Raw genomic sequence first — 10,294 nt, forward strand, 5'->3', positions numbered from 1 at the left:
AGGAGTTAGTTATGGTGCCGAAGATGACAGTGCTGTTGCTGCTGCTGAGTCTGAGAGAGAGAGAGGACGAACGCACAGCCCGGGATCCAAGGGGCCTGGAGCTGCTGAGAAAGGCCCACAGGAAACCCCAAGACCTTGCAAGCTGAGCTTTGTAATAAGGCACAGGGCACTTTTGGATCACACGGACGGGATTCTAATCCAGTCTAGCTTCTGCAGAGATCAAAAAAATTCCTCCAAGGAGTGGGCATAGAATGGAGCAGTATAAACCAAAATAAATATGCATTCCAAGAAGCTGCTAAAGCTCTAACCTTTTTAGACTACGTTTTGGGAGTGCCATTTTACACCAGGCTCGACAGTCGAGCCACTTGGATCCGAGAGCCCATGGTCCAGCTGGACCACCCAGCCTGCTCAGGACACCCGCCTCGCGAGTGGCAGCGCCAGGACTCGGTCCAGATGTGCCTGGGAAGCTTCCCCAGGGGAAGTCCGCCCTGGACCCCTGGAGACCCACAGCGTCCGGTGTGTTTTCCTTTCACAACACTTCCCACAGCCTGTAATTACATGATTATATATTTGGGGGCATGTGTTTACTGTCTGTCTCTCTGACTGGGCTGTCAGCGTTTTGTTCACCGCTGGGTTCTCAGGACTCCGCGCTCAGGAAAGGTTCAGCGAGGTTTGCGTTCAGGGAACTGGGGAGGGCGGGGCCCTAGCGAGGAGCAGCTGGGCCCGGCGCGGGGATGGGCGGGGCCCGGGGAGTAGGAGGGGTCTGAGTGAGCGGCTGCTGGGCAAGGAGTCTCCCCTCAGCACTCTACCCAGAGCAACCCTGAGAGTCTAAGACCCTGTCCGACGGGTAGCCTGCTCCAGCCAGACCATCCTCCACCATGTCCACATTGAGCTTTCAGAAAATGTACATTCTAACCATTGTAGTGGCCCTTTCCCGCCTTCAGAATAAAATCTAAATCTTAAATGCAAGATTATACGCATCTTTATTCAGTTATATTCCAAACGCTTATTATTCTGAAGGGGTTTTTTTTTTTTAATTAAGCATTAAAAGATACTTTAATAAAGCAACTCATGGATTTAAAGATAAAATAATAAAGCAACTCATGGATATGTGATAAAATCGCACGAAAATATACACTCACAAGTGTATGTAAAACTGGTGACATCTGTATAAATTTGGCGGGTTGTATCGATGTTAATTTCCTGATGGTGAAATGTAACCATGCACGGTGTTTCATTTGTTTTATTTCTTGCAGCTGTGTATGACTCTAAAATTACCTCCTAGTAGTTTTTTATAAATATACATACATAACAGAAAATAGTTGCCAATAAGCTATTTTTAAATACTTTCTATGTATACCTCGTGTTCCCTGAAAGGTACTTGAAGGGAAAAACCAGGTCTGATTAATTTTCATAACAGCAATAGAAGTTAGTAACTTCGTACATAGTACAAATGAATCTCTAAGAATTCTCAGGTCACAGTTCAGTGCCTAACTCAATGATTAAGCTTGCGGGACCTTTTAAGCCCTGGGAGAGACCCTGGCAAAAGGTTGACATGATCATATGTTTTTGTAAAGTTTGAAAAATTAAGACATTTTAGTGGCCATCTGTTAAGATCACTGTTTCTTTTCATTCTAACTTCCCTTTATCGAATTTCTCTTCCATCAGTGGCAATGTCCTGGCTCAGGGCATTTTGGGGTCTTGCTAAGAGGAGATTGAGTTGGAAATGCTCCGTTTTAATCACACTTTGGAAAGATGTTTTGGGGACTTTTTAGTAAAACAGGTGAGAAATTTGCAGCCTCCTGATGCGGATACATATGAAGGGTATCTTTTATTTTTGCATCTTCAAATATATTTTTGAAATCCTCTAGAAAAATTAACATAGTAAAAAAATGGTACATGAAACAAAAAGAAACAAAGATGAGCAATAAAACCAAAGAAAATTATTCTGACGCTGAGAAGCATAACAAAATCAATTTCAGATAATACTAAAACATAATGAATTGAGAATAAGAGACAATTTTAAATAACAACAATAGTCAGGCTTTTGGATTGCTCGATAATCTAATGATAAGAGTGAATTACAGGGACCCACTCGGAGTAGATTTAAACTTGCTTTCTGATTTGCTAAGGAATACTAACAACTCTGAAGATAATATCAAACGCCTGACCCACGCTATGGGGAAGACACGGAGGACATACTGGTTATAGGTGTTACCAGTTCAATGAGTCATTGTGCATTAGGCATTCACTGTGCGAGAAAATTTTAACTGCCCTGAAAGATTACAGTTCATTCACGATAGGAGCTTGATATTTCCTCAAATTTTACAACCATCCTAAAAAAAACTTATATCGCTTATAAGTGACATTTGTTACGGAGTTGAAACAAAGAATTCCAAACTCTCCATATAAAAACAAATTCTCTTTTTATTTTTATGTATTATTATTATTATTTGAGACACAGTCTGTGTCGCTCAGGCTGGAGTCCAGTGGTGTCATGTTGGCTCACTGCAGCCTCTGCCTCCCGGGTTCAAGTGATTCTCCTGTCTCAGCCTCCCAAGTAGCTGAGATTACAGGCATCCGCCACCACACCCGGCTAATTTTTGTATTTTTAGTAGAGACGGGGTTTTGCCATGTTGGCCAGGCTGGTCTTGAACTCCTGACCTCAGGTGATCCACCCGCCTTGGCCTCCCAAAGTGCTGGGATTACAGGCATGAGCCACCGCACCCGGCCTCCATATAAAAACAAATTTATGATCAACCACACTAGAAGAGAGAGGCTGATTATCTTGCTGTTTTCTCTATGGAAAATGTAACAAAATCCTTGTTTATACAAAGATGTGTCTTGGTCCATTTGGGTTACTATAACAGAATACCTTAGGCTGGGTATTTTTTAAACAATAGAAATGTATTGCACACAGTTTTGGAGGCTGGGAAGTTCAAGATCAAGGAGCCAGCAAACTCAGTGTGTGGTGAGGGCCTGCTCTCTGATTAAAAGATGGCACTCTCTTGCTGAGTCCTTACGTGGCGGCAGGGACAAATGAGCTCCCTCAAGCCACTTTTATAAGGGCACAAGTCCCATTCATGGGGGTGGGTATTGTGATTGAATCACTTCCCAAAACCCCATCTCTTAATCCTATTACCTTGGAAATTAGGTTCCAACATAAAAATGTAGAGAGGACACGAACATTTAGACCATAGCAAGGTGATTAAAGATTATGCAGTCAAATATAGTAGGAAAATGATTATAATAGAGGATTTCAAATCGTTAATAAAAAATACTAGGTGTTTTTCGGAAAAACCTTGTGATGTTCATGGTACTGGACAACTTCATAAAATGTGTATGTAAGCATTCACTTTCATGTTTAACTCGGCATCCGTAGTTTTGTATTCTTTTGTTACAGAACCAAGCACTACAGAAGCATCAGGCCTCCCAAGCCTGGATCTGCCTCCATCTCTGTAATCCAAGGGCATACGCTGCCTCTGCTTACTTGTCAGCGCCAGCTTCCACCACCACCCACCATCCCCAACCACACAGACACACCCATGAATTCCAAGCACCAGCACTTCACATATGTTATCTCATTTAATCTTCATACAAACCCTTTTAGCTAGATTCTGTTTTTATTCCTACACTGACGGATTAATGGCAGAGCTGGGGTTCGAACCTAGGTAACCAGGTTCCAGCGTCCATGCTATTAATGACGACATTTGGTTTCCTGCCAATGTTGGTCATATCATCTTTAAAATGTATGAAGAACTACTAACAGTGCTAGAGTTAGAGGCGTTATCATTTCATTCTGCTAACAACCTGAGGAGATAGATTGAGACTCTTCACTTCCACGCAAGAAATGCTAAGGATGCATCAATCAGAATAGGGTAGGACATGCTGCAGAAACACCCTCCACAATCTCTGTGCAACAGTGAGGTTATTTCTCAACTCCTGTTCTATTTGTTCTATTTCCTTCCAGTCATGTGGCAGAAACACACCAGTGATCCTGCTGTCACAACCCGGCCTGATCGGGCTGCTCGGATTAGAGAGAAGCATGAGATGCTAGGGGAAAAAGGGACAGATGGCGCCTAACCTGGCTTTGGAAGGCGAGCAAAGAGTGACAAGGATGCTTTCCTAGAGGAGCTGATGCTTGAATGAGCTTTAGAATAGAGCAAAAATTAGCAAGGTGGGTGACAGGAAGGAGAATTCATTTTTTTTTTTTTTTTTTTTTTTTGAGACGGAGTTTCACTCTTGTTGCCCAGGCTGGAGTACAATGGCGCGATCTCGGCTCACTGCAACCTCCGCTTCCCGGTTCAAGCAATTCTCCAGCCTCAGCCTCCTGAGTCGCTGGGATTATAGGCACGTGCCACCACACTCGGCTAATTGTTTTGTATTTTTGGTACAGACGGGGTTTCACTATGTTGGTCGGGCTGGTCTCAAACTCCTGACCTCAGGTGATCCACCTGCCTCGGCCTCCAAAAGTGCTGGGATTACAGGAGTAAGCCACCGCTCCCGGCCAGGAGGGAGGGTTCGCTAAGAAAAGAATTACTGCCCCTAATTTACAGAAGAGAAAACTGAGGCTCCTCCAAGATCACGTATCTCACCAGCAGAGGGCCAGGGATAGACTCACTGAATTGTCTGCTCTCCCTACAATGTCGTATGTCTGTCTTGCATGCAAATGTTTCAATATGCCTCTTCCCCTACCTGAATCAGAACCCAGCCCTCCAGCCCCCAGTGAGGGGGCACAAAGAGGAAAAGGAGCCGCTACGGAAGGAAGGCACATGCCAATGAGCCCCTGGAGCTGGGGGTCTGGGGAATGAGCACGTGGGAACCAGCCTAAGTGTTCGTGAGCTCTGGAACAGCCACCCTGGGCTTCATTTGAATCTTTAACGAGCTGGAATGACCTGAGAGAGAAGCCTGGGAATCTACCGGGAAAACCCCAGCTCAGAGGGCCTCCAGGGAAGGAAACCTCCTCCAATCCCAGGCTTCTGGACTCTTCATCTAGTGCTCCTCCTACTCCTAGCTGCAGCAGACACTGTGTTGGGTACCTGCCCAGCCTACACCTGTCTCCCTGAGAGCTGTCCCCTCACACCCACTCTCAGAACCTTCTTGGTAGTATCTGTGCCCATCCACCCCAGCCTCAGCTGAGGTGGCCCAGACAGGGTTGTAGTACAGACAGAGTGGGACAGGGAGCAAAGACCGTGTGGCTCTGAAGCGAGTAATTGCAGCACTGAACTTTCCAGAACACCCAGCGGTAGTAACATTCTTTTTTTTCCTTTCTTTCTTTTTTTTTTTTTGTCATCTCCTTTAAGGCAGTTGTGTGGGTTCTAGTGATGGTTCTGTTAAATTAAGTTTAGCCTAAAGCTGCCTCCTTACATATTTTAAGTTCGGCCTAAAGGCTTCTCCTACCTAGTGAACTGTAACCTAACGGGATGTGTGAACAGACTGTAACCTCCTCTTGTGCCAGTCACTGAATTTCCGCCAATCACAGGTGGCCAACTGTTCAAATCAAGTTTAAATCAGGTGAATGCTATCGTAACCACGTGGGCTGTCTCTGTACCTCCATTCTGCCTTCTGCAGGTCATTTTCCTTTTTCTGTCCGTAAATCTTCTTATACCACACGACTAGCTGGACTCTCTCATTGAGGCACTACCCAATTCACAAATCCTTCTTTGCTCAGTTAAACTATGCCAGTTTGTACATTTCACCTCTTCCTTCCCTCCTCTTTTTCTTTCCCTTTCTTTCTTTCTCCTTCTTTCCTGTTCTTCCCATCTTCCCCTTCCTTCCTTCTTTCCTTCCTTGCTTCCTTCCTTCCTTCCTTCCCTCCCTCTTTCCTTTCTCCCTCCTTTCCTCCCTCCCTCTATTTCTCTCCCTTCCTCCCTCCCTTCCTCCTTCCTTCTTTCTCTTTCCCTCCCTCCCTCCTTCCTTCCTTCCTTCCCTCCTTCCTTCCTCTCTTCTTTTTTTCTTTCGCCCAGGCTATAGTGCAATGGCATGATCACAGCTCACTGCAACCTTCCATCTCAGCCTCCCAAGTAGCTGGGACTACAGGTGCGTGTCACCACGCCTGACTCTTTTTCGTATTTTTTTGTAGGGTCAGGGTTTCACTATGTTGTCCAGGCTGGTCTTGAAATCCTGGGTTCAAGTAATCCTCCTGCCTGGGACTCCCAAAGTGCTGGGATTACAGGGATCATCCTGATGCTGCCTGTCAGATTGTGTGCACGTGTGCCTTTTCCTGGGGCATGCTTCCTAGGAATCCTCTTAAGATTCTAGAGTGGGCCAGGCGTTGTGGCTCAAGCCTGTAATCCCAGCACTGTGGGAGGCCGAGACGGGTGGATCACGAGGTCAGGAGATTGAGACCATCCTGGCTAACACGGTGAAACCCTGTCTCTACTAAAAAAATGCAAAAAACTAACCGGGCATAGTGGCGGGTGCCTGTAGTCCCAGCTACTCGGGAGGCTGAGGCAGGAGAATGGCGTAAACCCGGGAAACGGAGCTTGCAGTGAGCTGAGATCCAGCCATTGCCCTCCAGCCTGGGCGACAGAGCGAGACTCCATCTTAAAAAAAAAAAAAAAAAAAAAAAAATCCTAGAGTGATCTGTGGCTCAGAAAAGGTTAAGAACTGTTAAAAGAAAAAAACTAGCCAGGCACCACGGCTGAAGCCTGTAATCCCAACACTTTGGGAGGCTGAGGTGGGAGGCTCGTTTGAGCCTGGGAGGTCAAAGCTGCAGTGAGCCATGATTCTGTCATGGCACTACACCGGTGCATGCAGGTTCTTACTCCTGTCCCCTCTCCCTCCTTCATCTGTTTTCCAGAGGTCTCCAGTTTTGGACACTGAGGTATCCAGACCCAATCTCAGGTGGAACAGAAATCAGAGTCCTTGGTGGCAGCTCTTGGGCCAGACCCTAATGTTCCTGATGGCTTCTGTAGAATGCATGGGCAGAGAGCTGTGGAGTTTGACTTCCTGCCTGGAATCAGGCCCTTCCTAATGGCTCAGAGTGAAAAGGGAGCTGCTTGGAGAGCCCAGGCTGACCCACTCCTGGAGGGAGCCAGGGAAGGGGGACAGAACTGGCATGCTGTCTCATTCGTTTTGAAAGAATACTGTCTCTCTGTCTCCCAAGAGATGGGCTCAGTGGAGACTCTGGAAACTGAGCCAGGATTTTAGGACGTCTGGATTCCTCTCTCTGCATGGCAATAAATAAGCCCTATTCTTGGCGACACTTTGAGCATCACAAAATGATACATAAGAGAGTCATCAGAGCCGGGTGCGGTGGCTCACGCCTGTAATCCCAGCACTTTGGGAGGCCAAGGTGGGTGGATCACGAGGTCAGGAGATCGAGAGCATCCTGGCTAATATGGTGAAACCTCGTCTGTACTAAAAATACAGACAATTAGTGGGGCATGATGGCACGTGCCTGTAGTCCCAGCTGCTTGGGAGGCTGAGGCAGGAGAATCACTTGAACCCAGAAGGCAGAGGTTGCAGTGAGCCGAGATTGCGCCACTGCACTCCAGCCTCAGCGCCAGAGCGAGACTCCATCTAAAACAAGAAAGCCATCAGAAGATAATAATTTTTAAAAAAAATTTTTGGAGACAGAGTCTCACTGTCACCCATGCTGGAGTACAGCGGTATGATCATAGCTCATTGCAGCCTTGAACTAGGCTCAAGCAATCCTCCTGCCTCAGCCTCCCAAAGTAGCTAAGACTACAGCCCTGCATCACCATACCTGATTAATTATTTATTATTTTGTGGAGATGGGGGTCTCACTGTGTTGTCCAGGCTGGTCTTCAAACCCCTGGTATCAAGAAGTCCTCCCACCTGGGCCTCCCAAAGTGCTAAGATTACAGATGTGACTCACAGTGCCCAACTGAGAAAATGATTTTTAAATGCAGGTCACATTTGTGGTTTGTGTTACTTCCTGGTTTTGCTAATTAAAGCAATACACAAACCCACCCCTTCCCTTTTTTCCTCCTATAGCTCTATCTATGAAAATTCTATCGTGGGCATTTTCTTCTTAGTTTTCCCCAAAGCCTAGTCAGTGTCTCTGGGACTTCAAGCAGGGGAAGAAAACCATTCTTATGAAGACAAGATTGTATAGATTTCTATTCCGGTCAAGTGTGAATACCCAAAGAGTAGCTAATGCTTCCTTTCTCACGCCCTAGAAATCTTGGTGGCTGATCCTGGTTGGAGGCCATCCCAGACCCAAGGGCAGGAATATGGTGGCCGTTAAGAAGTTGGAGAAAGTTGTTAGAGTGAATCAACTGTGGACTTCAGCTCCTTATGAAAAGTGGGAAGTACATGCTGGGTTATAAGCTGACCCTGAAGATGATCAGACAAGGCAAAGCGAAATTGATCATCCTCGCTAACAACTGCCCAGCTCTGAGGAAATCCAAAATAGAGTACTAGGCCCTGTTGGCCAAAACTGGTGTCCAGTCTTATTGCCACTACAGTGGCAAGTATATTGAATTAGGCACAGCGTGCAGAAAATACTAGAGTCTGTACATTGTCTATCGTTGATCCCGGTGATTCTGAGTTCATTAGAAGCATGCCAGAGAAGACTGGTGAAAAGTAAATCATACAAAATTTTTCTTTAATAGAACTTGCCAGAACTTTCTTTTTTTTTTAAAGAGTAGTTCATGTCACCATTGCAAGAGACAGTTGGAATCCTCCCATTTCCCTGTTCCCAGTGTCACACACTGAGAACTCCTGCGTGATAACCTCAGAGGGGTTCTCTATCAGATGCCGTCTGCATCTCAGGAAGTGACGGGGGGGAAGTTACACTGGACATTTACTGAGTACCAGGCTCTATGCTGCTTTAACGCATCCAGTGCAGGATTTATGATCCTCATTTTCCAATCAGGGAAACTAAGTCTCAGAGCAACAAAGTTTTCCCAGGATAACTTAGCTAGGGGTCTCAGAGTCTGCCTGCAAACCTAAGTCTGATCTGGCTCCAGAAGCTGTAGGCCGTCCACTCTGTAGCTCTGTTTCAGAAACATCACTTTCCTTAGTGTCGGTTAAGATTCTATACTGCCAGACCAGGGAATCCCATTCTCTCCCAATAGGAAATTTCACAAACCCCCTAGTCAACAGCGAATTGGAGAGTCACCCCATGAAAGCCTGGGCATCCATCTACTAAATGCAGGCTGGGGGAGGGGCTCAGGCAGTTGCTGGTTCTGGTCCCTTCTTGAGTTTGACTTCATTTCCTGTCCTTGGAGGCCATGGAACACCCCCATATCTTTCCCATACATTGACCTTTTTTGATTAAATAGGAAGAATAGATTTTTGCTTCTTTTTTCCTTTCTTTCTTTTTTTTCGAGACAGTGCCTTACTCTGTTGCCAGGCTGGAGTGCAATGGTGTGATCTCGGCTCACTGCAGCCTCGTACTCCTGGGCTCAAGTGATCCTCCTGCTCAGCCTCCCGAGTAGCTGGGACTACAGGTGCACACCACCATACCTCGGGAATTTTTAAATTTTTTGTAGAGATGGGGTCTCACTATGTTGCCCAAGCTGGTCTTGAACTCCTGGCCGCAAGTGATCCTCCTACCTCAGCCTCCCAAAGCACTGGGATTACAGGAGCAAGCCACCATGCCTGGCTGATTTTTACTTCTTAAAATCACGTGAACCCTGATTAAGACAGAAATATATCAACCCAGTTCTTTTTGTTTTGTTTTGAGGTGGAGTCTTGCTGTGTCGCCCAGGCTAGAGGGCAGTGGCACAATCTTGGCTCACTGCAACCTCTGCCTCCTGGGTTCAAGTGATTCTCCTGCTTCAGCTTTGGACTAGCTGGGATTACAGGCGTGCACCACCACATCTGGCTAATTTTTGTATTTTTAGTAAAGATGGGATTTCACCATGTTGCCCAGGCTGGTCTCAAACTCCTGGCCTCAAGTGATTTGCCTGCCTCAGCCTCCCAAAGTGCTGGGATTACAGGCATGAGCCACCGTGCCTAGCTTCAATCCAGTTATTTTATTGCTCACTTTTCAAAACGTTCCTGAAAACTTCAATAATGACATTCATGAAGTCTCAGACACCAGGAATGTCTGCACGGCTGGTTACGTGGCGGAGCATCTGGGGTCTTCCCCATTGTCTTTGTTTACTAACAACCTCTGCCATGTGCATTCCACACTTTCTCCCAGCTGCCTCCTGGATTTACAGGAAGCACAGCCTAGTGGGAGATGCTCAGGTTTGGGCATCAGAGCAGAGTTTGAATCCTGGCTCTACCAACTTGAGTAAGCAGCTTCACTTCCCAGAAGTGAAGAAGATGCTTCAGCATCTTCTCAACTGCCAAATGGGAATCACAGCATCTCCAT

The sequence above is a fragment of the Piliocolobus tephrosceles genome, chromosome 10, assembly GCF_002776525.5.
Source record: "Piliocolobus tephrosceles isolate RC106 chromosome 10, ASM277652v3, whole genome shotgun sequence".
Lineage (NCBI taxonomy): Eukaryota > Metazoa > Chordata > Mammalia > Primates > Cercopithecidae > Piliocolobus > Piliocolobus tephrosceles.